Raw genomic sequence first — 5,000 nt, 5'->3', positions numbered from 1 at the left:
CCCGACAACCACCATTGCTCAGCCAAGCCACCAACACCCACACATGTCCTACACAGGGGTGCACCCAACATCACAATACTGCCTCCTCTCACAGCACACAAACAATGGCAGGAATGAAAGACACAGGTCTGCCACAAGCATGGAATGAGAGCGCCGCCTGTCATGAGCCAAAGGTGCATCCTGACGTGGCAAATCAGATGATGCCGCAGGCATCCACTTACTATAATCACAATCAACAAACCGGCCGCCCCGCCCCGCCCCCCATTAAACCTTTCCTTACAACAATGTGTACCTTAACCTAACCTATATCGTACCGTAACCTAACCTATATCGTACCGTAACCTAACCTATGTCGTACCGTAACCTAACCTATGTCGTACCGTAACCTAACCTATGTCGTACCGTAACCTAACCTATGTCGTACCGTAACCTAACCTATGTCGTACCGTAACCTAACCTATGTCGTACCGTAACCTAACCTATGTCGTACCGTAACCTAACCTATGTCGTACCGTAACCTAACCTATGTCGTACCGTAACCTAACCTATGTCGTACCGTAACCTAACCTATGTCGTACCGTAACCTAACCTATGTCGTACCGTAACCTAACCTATGTCGTACCGTAACCTAACCTATGTCGTACCGTAACCTAACCTATGTCGTACCGTAACCTAACCTATGTCGTACCTTAACCTAACCTATGTCGTACCTTAACCTACCCTATGTCGTACCTTAACCTAACCTATGTCGTACCTTAACCTAACCTATGTCGTACCTTAACCTAACCTATGTCGTACCTTAACCTAACCTATGTCGTACCTTAACCTAACCTATGTCGTACCTTAACCTAACCTATGTCGTACCTTAACCTAACCTATGTCGTACCTTAACCTAACCTATGTCGTACCTTAACCTAACCTATGTCGTACCTTAACCTAACCTATGTCGTACCTTAACCTAACCTATGTCGTACCTTAACCTAACCTATGTCGTACCTTAACCTAACCTATGTCGTACCTTAACCTAACCTATGTCGTACCTTAACCTAACCTATGTCGTACCTTAACCTAACCTATGTCGTACCTTAACCTAACCTATGTCGTACCTTAACCTAACCTATGTCGTACCTTAACCTAACCTATGTCGTACCTTAACCTAACCTATGTCGTACCTTAACCTAACCTATGTCGTACCTTAACCTAACCTATGTCGTACCTTAACCTAACCTATGTCGTACCTTAACCTAACCTATGTCGTACCTTAACCTAACCTATGTCGTACCTTAACCTAACCTATGTCGTACCTTAACCTAACCTATGTCGTACCTTAACCTAACCTATGTCGTACCTTAACCTAACCTATGTCGTACCTTAACCTAACCTATGTCGTACCTTAACCTAACCTATGTCGTACCTTAACCTAACCTATGTCGTACCTTAACCTAACCTATGTCGTACCTTAACCTAACCTATGTCGTACCTTAACCTAACCTATGTCGTACCTTAACCTAACCTATGTCGTACCTTAACCTAACCTATGTCGTACCTTAACCTAACCTATGTCGTACCTTAACCTAACCTGTATTGCGCCTTAACCTAACCTGTATTGCGCCTTAACGTAACCTGTATTGCGCCTTAACGTAACCTGTATTGCGCCTTAACGTAACCTGTATTGCGCCTTAACGTAACCTGTATTGCGCCTTAACGTAACCTGTATTGCGCCTTAACGTAACCTGTATTGCGCCTTAACGTAACCTGTATTGCGCCTTAACGTAACCTGTATTGCGCCTTAACGTAACCTGTATTGCGCCTTAACGTAACCTGTATTGCGCCTTAACGTAACCTGTATTGCGCCTTAACGTAACCTGTATTGCGCCTTAACGTAACCTGTATTGCGCCTTAACGTAACCTGTATTGCGCCTTAACGTAACCTGTATTGCGCCTTAACGTAACCTGTATTGCGCCTTAACGTAACCTGTATTGCGCCTTAACGTAACCTGTATTGCGCCTTAACGTAACCTGTATTGCGCCTTAACGTAACCTGTATTGCGCCTTAACGTAACCTGTATTGCGCCTTAACGTAACCTGTATTGCGCCTTAACGTAACCTGTATTGCGCCTTAACGTAACCTGCATTGCGCCTTAACGTAACCTGCATTGCGCCTTAACGTAACCTGTATTGCGCCTTAACGTAACCTGCATTGCGCCTTAACGTAACCTGCATTGCGCCTTAACGTAACCTGTATTGCGCCTTAACGTAACCTGTATTGCGCCTTAACGTAACCTGTATTGCGCCTTAACGTAACCTGTATTGCGCCTTAACGTAACCTGTATTGCGCCTTAACGTAACCTGTATTGCGCCTTAACGTAACCTGTATTGCGCCTTAACGTAACCTGTATTGCGCCTTAACGTAACCGATATTGCGCCTTAACGTAACCTATATTGCGCCGTAACGTAACCTATATTGCGCCGTAACGTAACCCACATTGCCCCTTAACGTAACCTATATTGCGCCGTAACGTAACCTATATTGCGCCGTAACGTAACCCACATTGCCCCTTAACGTAACCCACATTGCCCCTTAACGTAACCCACATTGCCCCTTAACGTAACCCAACACACGTTGGGCCTTAACCCAACACACGTTGGGCCTTAACCCAACACACGTTGGGCCGTAACCCAACACACGTTGGGCCTTAACCCAACACACGTTGGGCCTTAACCCAACACACGTTGGGCCTTAACCCAACACACGTTGGGCCTTAACCTGCTCTGTAATTGTCATATGACGCGTTAAATTAGTGTAGTGTTGCCTAACTGCAACCCCCGCAATATAGTTTGCTACTCGCACTGCCCGGTCCCCAGTGTATCGCTTCATGTTAAACACCTTGCAGCTATACACTGTAATGTGGATGGCAGCAGGACGTACATGCTCAATGCCCTTTGCAGTTGTTCATTGGCATTTGCAGTTGTTCATTGGCATTCGCATGGCGAAGCACTTAGCCTACGCTGTGGTACGGCCTGTGTCAACTGTCCGCTGATGTTGTACGTCCAAATCACACACTGTACTGCACATTGGTCCTCATGTACTGAATGATACATCGTGGTACATGTGACCGTACAACGACTGCGCCAACAACGGCGAACCATGCGGTCCAAATGTTGTGCACTCAGCTACGTGTCGTCTCCCTATAAGAGCTGGATTGCAGTGTGGTATGCCCTGGATGGCGATCAGCATGAGCCGTCTGTTGATGTAGTGGCGCGTGTTGTCAGACGTAGTCGTCTCTTCTCACACACCGTGATAGCACGGTGCACTGCGTTCCACATCTGCGACATGCGACAGAGGCCGGTTGACAGTCGTTCGCGCAATGGACATCGCATACGTACGGGGGCCACCTTCCACGTGTTCGCTAAGCGTGGACATGTTGTTGCGTGTATGTGGGCAGACAGTGTGTCGTGACACCTGACACAGGCATGCAACAATCGTTGAATTTGCAAATGGCGATGGACGCCTACGTTTGCTGGTGACGTTACGCAAATGAACAACTGGTAAACCGTTGTGGTGCGGTTGTTCTCGCTAGGGGTGAATCAGTGATGGCGACGATCGGTTGAGCTACCAACCGGTTGTTGCAGCGATACCCACCATGCCCACGAACGTGAATGGCATGTGGGTGTGAAGCGATACGCGGCGGTGGCTGGGTGGGACCGTCCCCGGCCGGTGAGGGGGGGCCTCCCGGCGTGTTGGCCGTGCGGTGCGTGGGCGCACGCGCTACAGCCGGCTGGTGGGGGCGGCCAGTGGCAGGCGCGCCGGCCGACGGAGGCGGCAGGCGGCGCAGCTGCGCGCCGGCGCACCCTGCACGCGGCGCCGTGCGGCCAAAGTAGGTCCTCGCGGGCCCGGTGCGAAGCGCGGTGGACATCTGCAGTGTGCTGGTCCGATTGAGGACTGTGTGCGCTGAGGATGCGCCGCCGCCCGGCGCTCGGCGCCGCGACGCCGTCTGCTGCTCGGTCGCCTCTGCGGTTCTCGCAGGTGGTTTGTATCGCAGCTGTGCGGACGTGTTGGCGCGTGCGCTGTGCTGGGAGAGTTCGCTTCGGCACCCAAGTGGGGCTTTTGTCCTTCTGTGGCGCTGGCGTTGGAGCTGCCGGTCACCGTAGGTGGCGCGTGTTGTCTCCCGCCGGCAATGCCACGACAGCACGCTCCCGGGCCTCTGTCGGCAGCGGCAAGCTCAGTTGGGAGCACGGGTGGTCGCACCTAAAGCGTCTACTCGCCAAACTCCGGGCGATTGCGCCTCTCTCGAACCCGACCAAGTACTTAGGACGGCGCTGCGCGCCGCCGGGACCTGAGAGGGTTTCGAGGTGTATGGTGCAGGGGAGCTCAGCCTCCTCCTGTTTGCAGAATAATTGAGCGGACGCTTGCGTGTTCGCGCGGGCCCCCGGGACACACTCCCGGGCGGCCGGCTGCTCAGCTCTAGTTGACGCAGCTCCCTGGTTGATCCTGCCAGTAGTCATATGCTTGTCTCAAAGATTAAGCCATGCATGTCTCAGTACAAGCCGCATTAAGGTGAAACCGCGAATGGCTCATTAAATCAGTTATGGTTCCTTAGATCGTACCCACGTTACTTGGATAACTGTGGTAATTCTAGAGCTAATACATGCAAACAGAGTCCCGACCAGAGATGGAAGGGACGCTTTTATTAGATCAAAACCAATCGGTCGGCTCGTCCGGTCCGTTTGCCTTGGTGACTCTGAATAACTTTGGGCTGATCGCACGGTCCTCGTACCGGCGACGCATCTTTCAAATGTCTGCCTTATCAACTGTCGATGGTAGGTTCTGCGCCTACCATGGTTGTAACGGGTAACGGGGAATCAGGGTTCGATTCCGGAGAGGGAGCCTGAGAAACGGCTACCACATCCAAGGAAGGCAGCAGGCGCGCAAATTACCCACTCCCGGCACGGGGAGGTAGTGACGAAAAATAACGATACGGGACTCATCCGAGGCCCCG

General features: G+C 51.3%; 1 non-coding gene across 1 annotated transcript in view; it reads left to right on the top strand.

Moving 5' to 3' along the window:
• The first annotated feature begins 4,479 nt into the window (after positions 1-4,479).
• Positions 4,480-5,000, top strand: part of LOC124564015 — a 1,910-nt gene continuing 1,389 nt past the window's right edge. Inside the window, exon 1 of the ribosomal RNA XR_006970446.1 lies at positions 4,480-5,000. This exon is cut by the window's right edge and continues 1,389 nt beyond it. This is a non-coding gene — a ribosomal RNA (small subunit ribosomal RNA).

The sequence above is a fragment of the Schistocerca americana genome, unplaced genomic scaffold, assembly GCF_021461395.2.
Source record: "Schistocerca americana isolate TAMUIC-IGC-003095 unplaced genomic scaffold, iqSchAmer2.1 HiC_scaffold_1270, whole genome shotgun sequence".
In the NCBI taxonomy this organism is placed as follows: Eukaryota; Metazoa; Arthropoda; class Insecta; order Orthoptera; family Acrididae; genus Schistocerca; species Schistocerca americana.
Note: the sequence above shows the minus strand (reverse complement) of the source record. Positions and strands in the feature narration are given on the sequence as shown.